General features: G+C 35.9%; 1 long non-coding RNA gene across 2 annotated transcripts; it reads right to left on the bottom strand.

Moving 5' to 3' along the window:
* Positions 1-1,293: 1,293 nt before the first annotated feature.
* Positions 1,294-5,752, bottom strand: LOC118162439. Of its 2 annotated transcripts, none has more exons than XR_004748450.1 (3): positions 5,545-5,752; positions 4,371-4,514; positions 1,294-3,186 (listed from the first exon to the last, which is right to left on the bottom strand). It is a non-coding gene; the product is annotated as an uncharacterized LOC118162439 (long non-coding RNA). The 2 variants fall into 2 exon arrangements; XR_004748451.1 differs by lacking the exon at positions 5,545-5,752 and adding an exon at positions 4,650-4,716.
* Positions 5,753-20,029: the final 14,277 nt, after the last annotated feature.

The following is a 20,029-nucleotide window of genomic DNA, read 5'->3' as shown; positions in this document are numbered from 1 at the left end:
AAGATTTTTTTTCAGTATGAGAGCACAGGTGGGCACAAGAAGGCTAATGCTGAATTTGCCCTTTCTCTGCATGGAGCTGCAACAGAGTCTCTCACAGAGTGCAGATGCCACAGGGAAGTTGTACACTAGTTTTTTTCCCTAAGTTCTTAGGGGGCCTTAAGACAAAGTCCAGCTGCTTGGATCAGGTGTTTGAGAAAGGGAAGGGAAGGGAAGGGAAGGGAAGATGTTGTGGAAGAGCTGTTTTGGTATATGGGTCAACAAATGTGGTGAATCATATCCTGCAAGTGTCTGTTCCCCTCCACCAGCTACAGCTAAAACATGGGTGCCCAGTTCGGACTAACTTCAGACAAAAATTTTAGTTGTCTGAAGTTAGACGGTACATGTTCAGCACAGAGAGGCTGCCATATCTCTGAGTTTTTGCCCAGAGTTTCTGAATCAGTGCTGATAGGGGCCGAGGGTTTGCCCAGGCTCATTTTGTCCCTCATCCTATTTGTCCAGACTTGCTGCAACTGCTGTTTTCTGTCTGGCTTAGCGTCTTTAATCTCTTCTTCTGTATAAAATACAGAAACTAAGACAAGCATCTATGGCCCCAGGAGGAGCTGTAGCCATGAACTAGGACAGTTGTTAATTCATCTTTTCAAGACTATAGCTGTTTACAATGTCTGGTTATGCTAATTTCTAAAATGTCTTCATTAGTAAATATAATGACTAGCACTGCAAAAATTGACAGACTCCAAGTGATGTAGAGTAACATTGAGCTGAAAATCTCAAAATAATAGCAGCGCTATTTATTCTTTCCAAGGGAACAAAACAGAAAATGAGAAACATCTTGGTATAGCCTACCAGAACTCTGACTTGAGTAATGTTATTTTGTTGAAGTTATTGGATGAAGTGCAATGTAGAACTAGAAAAGGTTACTAACACCTCACTCTATTATTTCAGAACTTATAGCTGTGCTGGCACACACTATTTGCTTGGGTTAATGTTTCTTAAAGGTTTTTGTAAGGTTTATGTTATCCTGTAAGGCAGAGGTACTTTCTATTTTTTATTTTATTTATTTTTATTTTTTGCACTTAGGTACTTTTCACCTTTTTCCTCTTCATAATGTCCATGTGGGTAAGAGGGCACCCAGTGACACTGTTTCTCACCATACATTAGTCCTGCTCCTTCTGTGTTTGTAGCTGTTCTGCCTACAGCCAGGTCACTTAATTACATTTGGAGTAAGAGAATGATAGGAAGCAAAATAAAACAACAGCAATAACAACAACAAAAGACCATATAACTGGGATAAAAATGGATACTTGTATACTTTACTGAAACAGCTCAATTTATCCTTTAAGATTAATTTTATGCTCCTGATTTCTAAATTGGATGCAAATTGTTCAAGCTTTATTCTATTGCCTTATGGAAGCATAAGTAAACATCAATGCAATATAGCTCCACAATAGAGCTGTCTTTTATATTTGTCACCTTTACCTTGTCACAAGTCATCTTACATAGCAACAGTTAGCATAAGTAATAAAATACATTATAGCACTCTCCATCTTTCATCAGCTGAAGCATGTAGGCTCACAATCCTAGCACTGGCAGGCAGGCATTTTTCCCATTTATTCTTTCTCTTTTTCTAACTACCATCCTTTTTTTTTCTCTTTTCATCCCCAGAAATTTTGCACAATAGTCAGCACAGTTTGTGTATTACCTGATAATGGGAAATGAATCAAGCTGTGTGCTGCTCCCTGTGCCTTGTAGAGTATCATTATGTGATAATAGTAGAGATAGATCAGATTGGCAGAACATATGTTTGATTAGTATCTCCCAACAAGGGCCCAACTTTTATTGGTATTTAATATCAGTAGGCATCAGAACAGAGATCATTACTTCAGTGAGAATCTACGCTAGGCTTAGTATAATTATTACTACTCGTAGCCTAGGGTATTGGGTATTATTATAACAGTAGTCATGTAGAGTTGTAATGTCATACAAGTGGTTTGATATCTCTCTTTTGTGAATTTCATTCTACTTTATATATTTTAAATATGTGTGATATGGAAAACAACAGATACCTAAGTGCCCAGCAGGATGATGATCACAAAATATGCTCCAAAGATGACAATCACTGAACTTTTTCAGAGTTGCAGCTTTTCATCAAAATCCTGTGTGTCTCTGTATGTTCAACGATTTGCTAACATGTAATAGTAATATTATCATTAAGGTTACTTAAAGAATTCAGTGTAACTGAAGACTTGTTGTACAAAAATCCATCAGGAATAGCAAAATAATCATGAATAATTTAGACTGAATATGAATTTTTGGTATGTCTGATGAAGACAAAATAAACAAAAACTATCACCTTTAAACGGTATTCTTTTTCACTGAAGCATCTCACTATTTCATCAGAAATTCAATAACACCCATTCTTTGGCCACATTCTTACTCGCTATGTGTGGTATCCTTGAAGAAATGTTGCTATTATTATTATTACTGTTCGTTGTAATTCCAGTGAATATAGGTCTAACCATTCTGCCCCTGGGCAAGATCTCCCTTCGCACCCAGTGCTATATTAACTCAGAAAAAAAAAAAAAAAAAAAAAAAAAAAAAAAAAAAAAAGATATCTCTGCCAAGAGCTCAGAAATCAAAGCACAAGATGATGTTGCTAGGCAAGCCAGGCAAAGGAATGAGCAACAGTCTGGCTCACCATTACATTTTATGAAGAAACTGCTAAGAAATTCTTATTAAATATGGTTAAAAATTTTTAAATACCACACAAGTATAAAATAATGTTACAGGTGAACAGAAGGGAAATGACAACAAAATGATGGGAGAAATGAAGGCCATCCTTTGGATTATGGTGGTATCAAAGCATCTGCCAGGGCTGCAGAAAGAGGGATCATGAGAGATGGAAACAGAGAAATGGACTTAGATGCTCTTTTCAGCTATTGAAGGCTTGGCACTATGCTTGGAGGGCTGCTGTCTGAAAATATTCCCATGTAAAAAGTCCTGGGCATTTGTGCTGTAACCTGTAAAGAAGATGCTGAAGGCAAATGTGACATTCTCCAGTGCTGGACCCGGCCCCTATGCCACCCTTGCTGAGCACTTGCCAGAAGATATTCATCAGTGGGAAGAACATTTCTGTTGCTGCAGAGTCACTTGCTGAAAGGTCTCTGAAGAGGAATCTGCAGGTGCCATCTGTATAGAGAAAGTGGAAAGCAAGTTCCTTTGTATATGCAGAGGGAAATGAAGCAGTTGTGTGCATCATAACCATTCATTATTAAATTATTTATAAAAAGTTTTTTGTTTAATCTGCCCTGGAGTACGTGTTTGAGGATAAAATGTTGCTTGTGAACTAGCCACCAAAATTGTACAGGGCCATAAGATGGTGTTTTGCAGCACAGAGCTGATCATGCACAATTTATCATAAGGTTAAATAATTATATTTATTTTTTTGCCTAAGTCATCATGGGGATCTGCTTCAGGGAACTGGAGCATTTTCATTGGAGAGCTTGACCAGTCAGAATAATTGAAAGCAGTTCAAAATATCATAGGAGAGTAAAACCTGTCCTGGGAAAAAATAACATGGGGTGTCTGAGAGTTTTTTGGGCAAACCAGCAAAGGAAAATTACAAGGCAATTTAGCTAAACAGCTTCTCAAAGTGACTGGAGAGGGTAGTGAGAAATCTTTTTTTTTTTTTTTTTTTTTTTTTTGGAAAGGGTTCTTACTTTAAACTACGAGTGACTCTGAACTTCCTCTGAGAAATTGTGTAGGCTGGGAAATGTAGTACTTTAGGAACTTCTTTCCTGTCTCAATTAAACTGATTTCAGAGTGATCAACTATATCAAGATCTTGCAATAGTTTTAGAATGGGCAGTAAGCTTGCTGTGAATCCCAAAACTGGGGTATTCAAAATACACTCGGGCATCCAATTTCATACTGGATTCACCCAAGAATGAACATTAAAGCAATAAGATAAAAAGGACCTTTAATCTCAGCCAAAGATAAAAGGAATGAGTTAGTGAGAATGTCAGGTAGATTAATTAAAGGAGTCACAGTGAACAATATTAGGCAGTAAATAACATTAGGGCATAACATAATTACCATTTCTAAGAGTTATTTATCACCAAGTAACCCTTTTTGGTCTAGGCCAGTCTTAATCCCCCTGGGCTCATGTACTTTTCTGGAGCAGCCACACCTTTAATTATGTAAAACTTTAGCTTTCTTAATTTTTAAGGCTGATCTGTGCTTGAACAAGTTATTTTTCCACATTGGATTTTATCCTTCCAGCCCTCTGGCCCAAGTCCTTCATTTCTTTGTTGGATTTTTGAACAGGAGTCTGGGGCAGCTCTCTCTCTGAAGCATCATCACTTTGTAACCCACCAATTCTGCCAGGGCTCTTGGATGACACTGAATGTGTGTTTTTCAAGGACTTCCTTGTGGAACTCATTTCCAGCTTGATTTGAAAACTATTTTTCTCATGACCTCCCACCCTGCTTCTTCTCAAAGTGGACACACATGAGTCTCCTGGAAGGACAGGGATGAGTTTCCCTGAATAAGTGCTCTTTTTAAGAAAATGGAAATTGTTCTATTCTGATGCAACAATGTTAATTGCATTATTTTGTACAACCAGCCAAGCAAGTACCACTGGCTAATCTCTACCTTTTCTCTCAAATCCCAGTACCCATTTGACTTGTATGTGTTTCCAGTTGCAATCAAAATCTTTCCCCAGTGGAAAATGAATATGTGTTTTAAGGCAAAATGTTCACAAACACAGGTTTTTTACAACATTTTATTTTAACAAATAATAAAATTGAAAATATGAAAAAGGAAAAAAAATTTTTTGAGGTGGCCAAAAATGCCCGGGTATGTTTCAGTTTTACATTTCAAAAGATCATTTGTGGAACAAAATTCACAGTCTTCAAAAATATATGAATATATGCATATATTTATAAAATATATAATTATATATAATATATAAATTTATATAAAATATATATATATGAAAAATTAAAAGTCAAAATAAAACAAGAATGACATAATCTTACTGAGGCACTACTTTTGGATTAATACCAAATAAGTGTTTCAAAACTACTTAAAAATATTAATTCCTCAAGATATGTCAAAAACACTTTCAATGGGGGGGGGGGGGGGGCGGGAAGGGGGGAGGAGAGATGCCTTTCCTCTTACTGGAAAAACCTCCTTGCTCTTCCCAGAGAACAACTCTATAAGCTCTTATGTCAGCAGACCTTGTTGACCTCTGCTCCTCAGGTTCTGGGGTTGCAATCCATCTAACTTAACCTCTCTCTTTTAAAGGTTTAGTCAAAATTTGTTGCTCATCTTCCTCTGCAGAAACTGAACAAAACTGAGGAACTCCAGAGAGCCCATACAGTTAGGAAGAAGTACTTTATGGAGAAAGTAACTTACTTATTTGTTTTAATAGGAGCCTAAACAACACATTGAAGTCAATGGTTAAAGGAGGGGAGGACGTGAACATTAGAAAGCTGCTTTGTTGTAATATTAGCTGTAAGTGCAAAAGAAGTAAAACCAGATTCACCTCTTCCCTTTTTGAGAAATGTGGTGAACAGCAAAGAGCCAGTGGAACTCAAAGATTTTTGCAGTGCTTGCCTCAGAACAGGAAATTCCTGAACTGAAGACTTTTTCTTTTTTCTTTACCATTTACTTGCAGGCAGCTATGTATGGCATATGTATATTCCATCTTCACATCAAAGATGACATAACCTTCCCTCAGTGAAATTATGCGCACCTTGCTACAGCAAAAAGATTGGTATCTAGGTCCATTAATACAGGTGCCTAATTTATTAAGAGTTTTCTGAACACTTGAATGAGAGTTGAAAACAGGTTTAGGATGTTAAGCTGATAATACATCTGAAAATTTTAATCTTATATATACAACCATACAACGGTGCTACTTAAGCAACCCTGTTATCATCTCCATCAGGTATAAAAGGTATCTTCTTATTTTGGTGAAGATTATAATCATTAACATAAAGTGAAGATGGAAAGTGTAATTTAACTAAATTCTGCTAGATCAAGGTAATCTTTAAACTCCTAACCAATGCTTTCAGTTTATTTAAATGTGAAAATTTTATCTTCATTAGGATGTTGTACTTCTTTTTACCTAGCATGGAGTCACAATACATATTTTTCCTTAGCCTGGTCATATTATTATATGCGATAACTGTAAGTACATATTGGCATTTGCCTTTTACACTAGTTAAGCTAATGAGTAAATGCTGAGAGAAGCTCATTTTGGTAAGTTTAAGATTCATTAGGAATATTCTGATGTGTCTACACCATGCTTCTCATAAGCCTTAATTGGAGCCTACTAGCAATGTATTTAGAACATATTTAATTATTCAACTTCATGCAAGGACTCCCAGTACCTAAAAGCTATGTCCGGAATACTTAGTAATACTACATATCCCTTTTCCCTACAATAGTCCTCGTTTATGTAAGAACACACAACTGCTGTTACATTAGCTGTGATAGTTTCAATTCTATTGCAGACCTTACCTTTCTATTGCTTAGGCAGGAAAATACATAATGCTTCATCAATAATTCTGTTTACTTTTGGCAAAAAGTGTGGAGAATGCCTGTGAAGAGGAGGGTGCTGAACATCAGGCAAGATGACATGTCTTCAGCTTTCAGAATCACTCAGGGTCATTGAGCATCTGGGAGAACCGACCCCTGCACAGAGAGGCAGCATTTAAAGTCACTGTGTGGGGCTGTACTGTGACTCAGAATATGAACTCCTTTGATGGAAATGTCCATAAATGTAGGAAAGGATATGTTCCTCTGAAGAACTTTTTTTTTTTTTTTTTTTTTTCCACCTGTGAAAGAGGTGGCAATACATCTAACATTCATTTTGCAAATACTTATTTAACAATTTTCTTCATTTAACAAGAAATCCAAAGATCAACTAAATCAGGTTGCTTGATTTAATAATATTCACCATTCATACTTAATTGTTCAGAGCCTCCTGTAGAAGGCTTGGAGATCAGAGCATGAGACTTCTCCCATCCATCTTCAAAAAAAATTCCCATCATGCCATGGCAGGGAGAGTTACATGTTCTGACTGACTTCAATGGAAAGACTCACTTTCAGTATCAAGTTAACAGTGAACCATTCCTGGAGCAAGTAAATCTGAGGAAAAATGTTGGTCTGTAGGCCAAGTTCTTCAAGACAGAAATATTGGGGAAAGGCAAAACGCCACTCACGTTTGTAGTTTGGTATAAATAAATAATATTGGTGGAAAGTGAAACTGCACTGAAAGTCATCCTTGCTTTTACTACAAACAAGGGGCTTGCTGTGCAGTGAGTGAAAGAGATGAAGCCCCATTTCCTATGGGTTTGTGCCTCATGGCTGGATTCTCTGGTGTCTAGTAAAGCACAAGCCCCATATAAAATGGGTTTGGTGGTGGTGGTGGTTTTTGTTTTTTGTTTCTCATTTCAGGCATTTAGACAATTTTCCTCCCAGGGTGTGAATTCAACTGAAGCCTGTTCCTAAATGTGGTTTGCTAAGGAGGGCTTTTTTTTTTTTTTTTTTTTTTTTTTTTCTGGGAAGCAATGTCTTTTTACTAAAATTTTAACATTTTATTTCTGACAACCCTTTTTCACTGAGTTTGGCTGACCAGTTAAAAGTTAAGGGTACAGTCCAATAAACAGAGACTAACAACTGCAGGCACAAATAGATGCATATATATATACATATGCAGCTAATGTAACGTTAGTGGTCTGGAGGATTAACCTGGGCTATCTGCCGGTTCTATGCCAGACTTTTACTGTCACATATGCATGAAGTGAGCCAGGTGAGCTCCAACATATTTCTGTCATGTGGCTGAATTCTTCGCTTCTGGCACATGCTGTCAATATAAAACAACTCAAAATACACATGGGTCTGTGAATTATGCCTTTGGCCCACCCTTTCGAATGGTGTCCCACTTTTATGGTGTTTCTCTACACAGGGGGACTCCAAAAATCCCTCCTCTCTGTGACTGAGTCTTGGCTCTTCTGCTCTAAGAAAGCCTGAAAAATGTTAATGCCCATTACAGTCACAGAAGATGAGTATTATTGGGAGTTATTTAGCTCTTTCATGATTAAGGCTAATTTTTCCAAACCATTGTTACACAGGAGTTTCTTTTGTGATATTTCTTGCCCTGTTTCTTACATTTAAAAATGCAGCCTTGCTTATGGCTTCTAATGACCTATTTCAGAAATATTAACCTCCTTCCACTTGCAGAGAAAAAAAAAAAAAAAAGAATTCATGTGATAAAGGAAGTCTTTTTACTAGCAGAGATGAGGGACCTGGTCTAAAAAGTCTTCTCAGACTGTGAGACTGTGGAAGCTTGTGCCAGCTTTTACCAGTGAGACTATGCTACAGAAGTGGATTGTAACAAAAAAAAAAAAAAAAAAAAAAAAAAAAAAAGGGGAAAACAAAATTGTATAAGACAAATGGAGATTGCCAGTTTACAAGCACTTTAAAAACAAAGCATCATATGGTCACTGTCAGTTATTAGGCAATTTAACACAACATCAAAAGGATTAAGGCAGTTACCTGATTTCTTCCATATCTGCTGCATTAATCCAATATCATTTCTGGCCAGTCTTAAAACAAAATGAGAATAAATATTGCAGGAATAAATTAAAAGAGATCAGTGAGAAAGGATGTTAAATGCTCCTCATTAATCTGCCAGGGAAGCAAGATTAAAATAATTACAGTTTGAAATTTTACACAGGTTTCATTAAACTCCAACCAGGTTTTTCGATAAAGGATTATTGCTCAATGGCAATTGTTAGAGATGCCATCTAAGAAGGTGGATGTATTATCTGTATTTTATAGTCATGTAAAAATGTAATAACTTTTGGTCACAATTAACTAATATAGTTTTGAGCTGGAATATTGATTGGACATCACACTTAGAAGCCCAAGATGGTTAGAAGCAGATGTTGGGCTATGCTGTCTTGACATGAATATTCCAGGGACATAGTTATCAGCTACACTGATGACTTTTGCCTAGGAAGGAGAGCAGGTTTCACAGGGCTTCTGCCCAGGTTGACAGGGAGAGAAATGGACCATTAACTATGTGCATGCTTGATACAGGATATGAGAGAAGAATTAGTGTTGTTCAAGATCAGATTGCTTTCCTTCCAGAGTCAGTAGGGGAGGAGGGGGGGAAGGGTCAGATGACTTTCTGGCGTTTGGAAATGGCACAGCAGACACTATGTGTGTCGTGCATTATCTGATCATGCTATATCTACTTCTATTTAAATCTTTTTCCAATGAACAAAGAAAGCCTGAAATGAAAATTTCCTTACCCTGAGAATGAACTAGGACAGAAGTAAAATTAACATTTGTAGTCCTTGCATGATATGCTCTCTCACATGGTTTGCTATGGTGGAGGGAAATGGGTTGCTGTAGACTATAGCTCTGCATTGGACTGCACATCCAGAAGCTTGGTCCCCTTTTGTGGCTCATGATAGGTAAAGGTTATTTCTAAATCTAGAAATTTTCTCAGATGAAACTTGTTTAAAGTTTCAAAGTTAGGAAAATTCAAAAGTGCAAATCTTAATCTTTGTTCTCTTTGTAAATTGACATGAAATTAAGATAAGAATTTGGAAATAAAATATTTTTTTGCATCTATATTCAGTGATCAACTACGGTTTTCCCTCAGGCAGAAGAAAATGAATTAGGTTGACAATGATTACAAATATTTACTTAAGCCTCTCTACTATCTTTTATATCATTTGTTTTTCATTTGAGTTTCCTTTTGCCCTGCTTTATTCATGACGACATCATTCACTTAGCAAAATATCTCTTTCTTATAAAATTTGGCAGTTAGAAGTTATTTGAAATGCAGAGATCCTGAAAATGCCTTTTAGAAGTTTGGAACTAATAATTACAGTATTAAAATAGATTAAGAGTTTCATCCATAAATTAATTTACTTTTGCCATATTTTTTTTTTTTTTTTAATTTAAAACCAATAATTTTTACAATGACAGAACTTGTTGCCCTGGTCACAAAGTAGATGAAAAGATACATATATGTTTGCTGGCTTACTGTCATCATTTTTTTATTATATCATACTGGTGATTCTCTTGTGTCTTTCTCTATTTTCATGAAAATCTTTTATTGTTTTTTTGTAATGTTGCATTTCATTGTTACAATAAAATATAATTAAAAATTAAAGTTAGAAAATCCCTTTTACAAGAACCAACTTATTTTTACTGCCAGTAGGAATATTTTCTTTTCCTTCCAGCTGTCTGAACAAGCTTTTTTTTATTATTATTTTATTTTTCTTCTTAAGTTTAGCCCTTAAACTCTTCAAAAAAGACAACATTTGTCCTTCACATGTCTATTTTTTTCCTTTGGTAGGCGCAAAATTAAATTTCATGCACTAGTCAGGAAATATGTTTTTTCATTTGATTAAACTGAAATGAAGTGACATTATTTTTGTTACCTCTTTTAAAAATACATTACAAAACATAGGTATCTAGATTTATCTTCCCCTGAAATAGTTTGAAAAGTAAATATTCTATGTTTTCTTTCTTAACTCTGTATAATATAGCAAACATGACACTGAAGGTCAACTAAACTTGCCATGTTTCTAATCTTCATTAAATACCCACCATACTATAGAATCCTCTTAGGTTTATTGTTGTGTATGTAAAGTTTCTGTATAAAATATATTTATTTGTTTGGAAGAAAATTAAATATAATGCTACAGAAGTGAGGGCTGACTTTTTGAAGAATTATAACAAAAGGCAGCAGAAAAGGAGACCTTTCTATACTTATGCCTAAGTTTAGCCATGGTAGAAAAATCCTGTGAGGCAGTCAATTAATCACAGAATCACAGAATGGTTGAGGCTGGAAGGGACCTCTGGAGATCATCTGGTCCAGGTCCCCTACCAAGCAGGGTCACCTAGCGCACATTACAAAGGATCACATCACAGAGGAGACTCCACAAATGTTTTCTCATATTCAGACAGAAGTTCCGGTGTTTCAGTTTGTGCCAACTGCCTCTTATCATGTTGCTACGCTCCACTGAAGAGAGTCTGGCCCCCTCCTCTGGACACCCTCCCTTCAGTTGGTTAGGGTTTCTTTTTGTGAGTGTAGAAAGTAAAATATTTGACAACATGGAGTAATGAGGTGGTAAAGAGAAGTCTCCCTTCTTTCACAGAGGGTGTTGAGGCACAATTTGGCCTGCTGTGGTGTGCTGAAATTGAATACAGGTTCTATCCCTTCTAAATCCGCATAACTGAGCCTAATTTTACCCTATTGCAAAGACAGGGATCGTCAGTTAGCATCTGCCACATTCAGGCCCCTTATTCTGTGTGTTATATGGCGGTACCTCCCACAGTAAAAGTTCCAAAACTGTCACAGAACCTCCAACTAACTGTTATTGCATGACTAACATATGGAACCACAATTCATATTTACTATTAGTTCATTGCACAGAATATATTTCCTCTAGTTCTTACTACTTGATTTTGTTGTTAAGTGAAGCTTTCCCTGAAACAAAGCTCCTTACAATGTATTTTAAAGGTACTGTAGCTTGTATTAAAGTATGCTTTCAAACACATATTTTAGAAAAAATAAAATCTTCTTTGAAGGTATCACAGATTGGAAGTAGAGATGACACAGAAGAAAAATAAGTTAGTGAAGTCCTTTCACAGATATCTTTCTTTACTCAGAAACTGTTTATATTCATAGCATCAAAGAGCTAGCATAGTTTGCTTCTCTGTGCTGTTTTCCTCAGACCTTGAGGCTGAACTATTTGTACAATCAGTCTCATACTCATTTTACTCATTGTGAGTCAGGCAAGTTTCAAAGTTTAAATAGATCTTTACTAGCTTAATTCATTTAGATGGAAATAGGTGAGAGAAAGCTCATATGAATAGCTGAGAGGGCAGATTTCATTGAGATGGTTAGGATGGTGCCACTAGTATGGTGCCAAGCATAGTGGAGTAAGTTGGAAGGCGAGGCTGAGGCCAAGCAGATCAGCAGCTAAGCCCATAGCTTCCCTGCTTATCCTGTACGCTGAGTTCTACAGTCCTGTCTGCCAGCAAGGATCAGTTATCACTCATCTGGGACCAACACTATTTTGCACATTTGAGATAAAGCTTGAATATTTCATAATTTGATGGTTCCTATGTAATGGAAACACAAAGTCAAATAGTGGCATGGGTTATTCCCCACCAGTAAAAACCCATCAAGTTTTGTATTCAAATCCTAAATGATAGAATTATCATTGATTATGCCTATTGATAACCAGACACTCTTGCTGTACTCGGAGTATGGGAACATTCAGGCTTGAAGTCTGGATTTGTGGACATCTTTGATTTGATTCACACTTGCTACTTGTGTACTTGCTGCCAACATTGTTTAGATAATGCAGCACATCTGACAGGCTCTGTAGGAAAAGCATGTCAAACAATGATGCTCTTTGTTGTGGCCTGGCTGGAATGTTAAACCAGGCTTTAAACCATAGTGGAGTCAATAAAAGATTAAAACATTTTTTAACAAAGGCTTCAAATGGAGAAATTAAGCAACTTAGTTCTTCCACATCACAACCCTTGGATTACAGCCAGGGTAACATTTACAGTGTATTGAAGGGATTCATTCATCCTGCAGATAAAGCGGTTTTTGTTTTATTTTGTTTTTAAAAAGTGCAAAATCTTGATCTGCCCAAGTCTGCCAAGACCATACTATATGCTAATTCTTAAAATGTTTTTATTGTTTATAGTAATATAACAAAAATCTATAACACTCTTTATTTTATGGTTTTGTTCCATATCATTAGACTCCTACTTTTGAAGACCAATGGCATCATGGATTGGTTTGTTTGACCCTTGGTGTTACACAGACCAAAGGACATTGGACGATATTTTGCATTGTGTTTCAGGTAAAGTGCTTTTTTTAAAAAAAAAAGACATCTGATACTAATAGAAAATCTTCAAACCAGATCCCACAAAAAAATACAAGCATTGTGGAGAGGAAACAAAAACAAAAACAAAACAAACAAAAAACAACCAAAACAAACAAACAAAAAAACACCCCCCCCAAAAAAAAAAAAAAAAAAAAAAAAACTGTACAGGACTAATTCTTTTTAAAAGATTCTTTTTAAAATGATTCAAGGGAAAAAGAAAAAAATAATCATGTAAGACTCCTGTGGTTACTGCACTCAGGAAGTGTGAATACTTGGACTTCACTCCAGAGGGAAACAAGCTTGAAACCTCTGTTTTCTGCTTCTGAGGAAAGTCATAACCATATAACCATCAAACAATAAGCTCATTGATGAAGGGAGCTTCATTCTGCTGAAGGTGATTCCTTCCATCAAGAGAAGTGTGAGCAAGATAACACATAACTCTTAGCAAACAGAACTGAGAACTGAGGAGGAATAATTGTCGGAGAGAATTTTTGGATAACAAACACAAATGAAAAAAGAGAAAACTATCAATTAGTTCGCACTTGAATAGAAGCTTCATAGATTGTAATTTTAAATTTTTGTGTGAATTATACCTACATCTTGACTTAGGTGCCAAAAAACTCAAGGGAATTACAACATGGGACAGAATCTACCACATGTCTAGATAAACTTAGTACTAAGATGTAGGTACTTTTATGGCCTGTAACATACTGTAACTACTCTTATTTGACCAGGTGGATTATATTTCAAGAAAAACAAACAAACAAACAAACAAAAAAACCTTTTTTCTATGAAGAAGAAAAAAAAATCATATTCTCTTTCTCAAACTATGCAAGGGCAACAGCCAAAAAGAACACGAGTAATATGGTTATGAACACGTGTACTTGTGGGATTGAAAGTGCCTTCTCCATTACAGGTTGCAGTAATATCAAAGGGATTAATGAACACTAAGTTTGAATGAACAGGTGCAAATATAACACACCTTTCCAGCTATACGCACAAGTCAATGGGTGATTCAAATAGCAGGAAAAATTCACCAGTCTGAGTTTTATGCACACTGTCACTTGATTAAAATATCTCTCTGGCTTTTTAGATGTAACCGTCTAACATAAAAAATACCAAAGCAGTGTCAGTTCACCCTGTGTGGTAGTTGCTCTCACTCTGTTCCAGTAATCACCTCCCTGCTGCATCTTCAACTTCTATACAAACACTGATATTTTTTTCTATTGCAAATATGGGCTGCAAAGTTTTTTACATGGCCCTTTCATTTGTTATCTACAGGGCACTGTTGGGATTAAGCACTATGAACTATATTCATAAACAAATAAATCTCTCTCACAGAGCAAAACTTCAGTCTTTAATCATTTATGACTATGCAGCTGGGCATTTCTTTCCACAGCTGAGTCTGCATTATACAATAGACTTATTGTGGGCTCTAAAACTGTGTGGAGAGGACTCTGACTTAGTAGTGATATAATATTCAAATCTATATTCAAAGGTCTGCTCTTTTTGTAACACCTTCTTTCATACTTTTTCATTTTTTAGATTAATATTTTTATAAAAGATTTGAATTTGCGTTGAGCTCAATAGTGAGTGTCTGAATTTACTGTCTGGTTATTATTATTATTATTTGGTACAGTTAATGCCAAATATTTGAGTATATAAGAAGTTATTAGGAAAGGAATCTGTTTTCATAGAGAGCAGAAGCAATTCCTGTTTAATAGTGTCACTTGAAATTAGTATGAACAAAGTGATTTGGAACTCAAATGATATTTGATAGTTATATCTTGTTTGTTTTCTTTGTTTTATAAAAATAGGTGAACAAAGAATATGACGTTTCAGTCTGGTGGCTCACAAACCTGAGAAAGTATAAGGAAAGAAAATCAGAGTGAAAGCAGTTCTCATTTTGTAGAGAGGAGAGAAACAATTCTGTCATTGTTAGGTTTTAGCTTTATTAATTCAAAGCATATCTTTCAGCCATTAATTAAATATTTTATTTTGTTACAGATTCCAAAATTATTTAAATCATGTATTTCTCTTCCTTTCATTTAAATTTTTGGTGTTTGTTTTTGTTTTTTAATAAAAATATTGCCTGACACAAAAACCCAGAAGTTTTAATTGAAAATGTCAAAGCAAAGTTCTTGACATTTCAAAATATTCCTAGGTGTGTATATATATTTTTTCTTTTAGTCATCTTTTTCATGTAGTTTTGGTTTCCAAATTATGTATTTTTTTTAGAAATTTTCTGTTCATTTAAAATTGTGCCCTACCTCATTTACAAAGATAAGTACACCCACCTAACACCCTTTGAGGTACAAATGTGTCATTGGCCTCGTCCAGTCAAGCAACATGTCAAATTATTTCTGGGGAAGGAAGGGAAAAATGAGTTTCATCTATTGAAGTAGCTCAAGTCAACGAGCTCAGCTTCCCACCAAAGGCTTTTGGCATGCTGCAAACTTCAAGCTCTTACTTGTCTACACGTTTCTTTCTCTGAGGTTTGGTGTTCCCAGCAGTATACTGGTAGGTCTTGCCCCATGAGAGCACACCACAGGTCTTTTCCAGGTTCTGTACCTGAATTTCTTTCCTATGTGAATAGGATGGAGAGGGTAATCCATGTTTAAATCTTATCATGGTATGAGGTTGGAGAGCAGCCAGGCTCAGGATCTGAAATCATTTGTGGGGTGAACATTAGGGACAAATAGATGAATCTATCCATCTGACATAGTCTTCTCCAGTGCCTTCCTTACACCCCTCCTTAGTTTCTTTGCCTGGAGGAAAGAATGGCTGGATGGGGTCAGCCATCAGGGATTACAGCTTTTACAATCCGTCTGCTTCACGTCTCCTCACATAGTCCTGTTTCAGACAGTTATGAGAGGAGAGAGAGGAAGGTAGAAGCATGTCTTTGCCCAGGCAGGAGAGTGGATTAAGTATGAGATATGTATGCCTAGGGTGGAGGAATTTACTCCACCTGTGTACATACCAGGATGAGCTGTATGCACATATAGGTCTTGGGTGGGGATGACAGTCTTGTCTTTATCTCCTCTCAGATAAACAGAGCACACTGTTCTTGAAGTCAAGGGTAGATCAAGGAAATAAAAACAAATTAGTTTTCAAGTAGGGAGCTCAGTTCTGCTAGCAAATTTAGGTTTCGGCAGCAACAGATATCAGGTGTTATTTCATGGTGTCCTGAGGTATTGTGCCAATGAGAAAAGATGGAGAAGAACTATCTGTCCAGGCAAAATAATATAAAATGCATGGATCAAACTAATGAACAGGGGAAAAAAATCTATAATAAATATGTTGACTCTAGCACTGTTTGACAGAGTCATTGATAGGTAGGAAGAGTAGTGTACTTTTATTAGCAAAGTGTTTAGCCTGACCTACCTGACTTTAGGAAAGGGCCTCAATTATTTTCTTTAATTAAAAGAGCTAAACTTATCAATTAGTTTACCCACGTGAGATTTTCCTGTAAATGGTTAACCAATGTAAAGTGATTAGAAATCTGTTAGCAGTGTCAAGGTGATCCATTTTATATACCAATTTTCAAATGTGTCAACTTTCAGCTACCATTCAGGAAATACATGCAGACTTGGTAACATTCAGCAAGTATTTTAAATCTGTCTCCTGTAAATGCAAGTACATGTCTTCCAAGGGAGCATGCCATGGGATTAAACAGTACACAAAAACTAAGCCATATGCTGCCTCAGGACTATCTCAAGCACTTAATCACCTCTTTGCAACAAGCAGCTGCCAATGTGCTGTGTTTATGATGTATTTGCCTGATGCCCTCTCAGGTAAATCACTATTTTTAAATTGGTCATCCTGTGGTTAGATAACTCCAGGGATTGCCAGAAGAATAGGGAATCTTTCACCACTAAGGTCTTTGGCCTGTGTCCACAGTAAGCTGAAAAGCACAAAATCTTTCATGTCTCTTTTTATGTTCCCAGTGCATATATAGTTAAGAGAAGACAGAAGGAGAAATTTGCAGTATATAACAATTTGTTTAATTACTTCAGCAATTCCATGTATTCATTAGGGCCTTAGATATTTAGCTGAAGCTTTCACAGGTGAAGAAACTCAACATTGGCACTTATTGGCATTCCTTTGAACAGTTTTGACATTGGTCTTTCTACCTGCCACTGTACAATGGGCTGTTGTTCTGCCAAAAAATATCTCCTGTCAATTGACAATGAAAAAGAATGCTAGCCCACCATGGAGAAACTCCTGTTGACTCTAGCATAGGGGACTTTGGGTCTGTCTGGGTCACTTGAAAAACAATGTATATAAATCATTTAAATAAAACTAAACCGACCAAACAACAACAAAATCCTTAAAAACTAGAAAGACCACCTTCTAGTGTAAATTCTATTGAGATATCTATGATGAGAATATATGATATCATGCAGACCTAGCTTGTTCCTATATTTTTTCTAGCTCTCCTTGCAGAATTTGGCAGACAGTTATATTTATACTCTAGAATTCTTGATATGGACTTAAAAATGTGGTGTTATAACTAAATGTTGCAGTACTTCTTCCACTGCAGGTGATGAGTAGATACTTGATGACATCTTCCTCTCAGTTCAGGCATTTATCTAGTTACCGTTACCTGTCCTTCTGAGAGCTCTGAGTCAGGCTTTTCTCTTAATAGGGAGAAATAAATAGTCCTTCTGTAGTCAGTGTTCTTGGTAAACCATGCTCTGCCTCAAAACTGTATCAGCCACTTAATTACTTCTTTGTAATAAATGACTCCCTATGTCCGAAAGGAGATTTCACTCCTTAGAGTAAAAGACTCAAACATAGTCAGTGAGTACGGCACCAGAACAGAACTTGTCTTTCTGTAAATGCTTAATTTCTGATTTTCAAAATGCTAAGCAGTGTAAGACTCTTCTTAGCTGACTGGAAAAAAAAAAAAAAAAAAAAAAAAAAAAAAAAAAAAAAGTTCCCTGCTACAAATAATGTATCTGCTACCTTAAAACAACACATTGTACCTGGAGACATGGGTGTCTGAAGTACTTGTTTAAATATATAGTTGGTTCCATATGGCAGGAGTCCTGGCTGTTCTCATCTGAATAATCTTTATTTATTTTACTGAACCAAGAGATCTGACCAAACAACATAACTAAAATAATAAAAAACTTAGAATATCACACATACTGAGCCAACCCCTTCAGATCTTGCTCACACAAACCTTTCTCATATTTCAGATATTAGTGCCTTGCAAAAGTGACAATTTTCTATCCAATTGTGCTTCAAAGAGAAAAGGATTGTCCTAACCTGATGAAATACAAAGCAGGTTTATTGTTTATAGGTTTAACTTTGGTTCTGGTGTACAGAATTAAATTGCTAGTATCACAAGTATTTGAATAGGTCTGACAACTTGAACAGGGAAAGCATAGGCAGTATTTCTATTTTCCTTTTAATTCCTGTAAAGAAGAAAATAATATTGTCTGTTTTTAATGAACAAGCTCTTTGTAAATGTGCACAATACGTTTGTAAATGTGACAATACGTTTCCCTTACAAGAAAACTTGCCTTGGTGAATCAAATCAGATACTTCCCCAAGCAATATCAGAGGCACTCATGCATTCCTACTGACTGCTAGTGAAAGGATCATCTGGGAGTAAAAATGGGGAGAAATGGGGGCTGAGGTATTACTGAGAGGTGAAACCCTTAACTCTTGTCCTTACAAGATAAACAAGAAATATGATTTAAAGGAAATCAATATTCAGATGGTTCTCAGTGAATTTGAACCCATCTGTTGGCCTGAGTGGCTGCATTAAGTATGGGTAAAATTCCTGTTGTCCAAGCATTATTCCTTTAAAAAGTGTATGTTGCAACATAAGCACATACACAGATGCTCATCTTAGGGCAGAATGCTCATATGCTTTTATTCAGCCTGGGCCTGATCCTGTGAGGAACCAAGTCACTACAAATTCTCTTTAGGTTTAGTGCAAACTGAGGACTTGATAAATATTTTCAATATTATGATCTATCGTAACTATTTTTTTATTATTATTATTTTGGAGTTTTTCATTTTCAAGCCATCTTTGAAGCTTTGGTGTTGCTATGGCTTTAGCTTTAAGGAATTTTAACTCCTCCTTTTTAACCTTTCTCGTTTTATTAACAAAATCAAAACCAGGACAATTAGATGCCTCCTGATTTTCATTTGTTTTAATATTAAGGGAATGTTTGAAATGGCACAAATCTTGGGGAAAGTACTTCAAGCCGTGGCTGCAGCAGCACTGGAGTTCTGGACACAGACATCAAAGATAACTTAAAAAAAAAAAATAAATATTGAGACCAATAATTCTTTACATTTGGGAATACTTTAGTATGATTCTGTTGCATATACTAAAAAAAAAAAAAAAAAAAAAAAAAAAAAAAAAAAAAGACTAAGTAAAGAGGAATAACTATAGTTAAAAACAGAAATGTTTTAAACTTAAAACTGAACAAAGACATTTTCCTACTTTGTCTCCTTTATAGAAGACACCAAAAATAAGATTTTCTTGCCTCAGTGAAAGACTGAGTAAACAGGTATTCAAGAGCTGGAGAATCTCTTCCACTGGCTTCCTGTATTGTCATTAGGAAATTACTTAATATTTTATTCTTGTTCTTATACTCGTATTTTTTTAACATTAAATATCTGTATATAAACAATTATAGGTTGGCTAGAAGGGTTGGTAAACCTACCAAGTTGAGACATATACCATGTATTAAATACTTCCACCAAAGAGTGATTACTGCTGGTTGTTCTAATAATGACACAATTTCTCCCTCTCTCTTTTTTGAATTCTTTTCTCTTATTACTGCCCCATATGAATAATAATAAAATAGTAAAAGACATATTATTATCACTTGTCTCTTCAGTCCTTTTGCTTACTGTGTCTCTTCTAAACTAAATTTGAAAGCTCCTTGGGACTGAGATCACAGTTACAATTAAGGCCTAGTTGGATTTTGTGAATTTTGTGTTTGAAAATGCTCTGTAACATTTATGGTAAAGTACAGAGAACAGGAAGGAAGACTCCCTTTTTCAATATTTCTGACAGTGCTGGGCTTTTGAAGAAATAAGTTTTGAGGAGTTTGTCAGCACAGC

The sequence above is a fragment of the Oxyura jamaicensis genome, chromosome 2 (genome assembly GCF_011077185.1).
Source record: "Oxyura jamaicensis isolate SHBP4307 breed ruddy duck chromosome 2, BPBGC_Ojam_1.0, whole genome shotgun sequence".
Lineage (NCBI taxonomy): Eukaryota > Metazoa > Chordata > Aves > Anseriformes > Anatidae > Oxyura > Oxyura jamaicensis.
The sequence above is the reverse complement of the archived record's forward strand: the minus strand, read 5'-3'. Positions and strand labels throughout refer to the sequence as shown.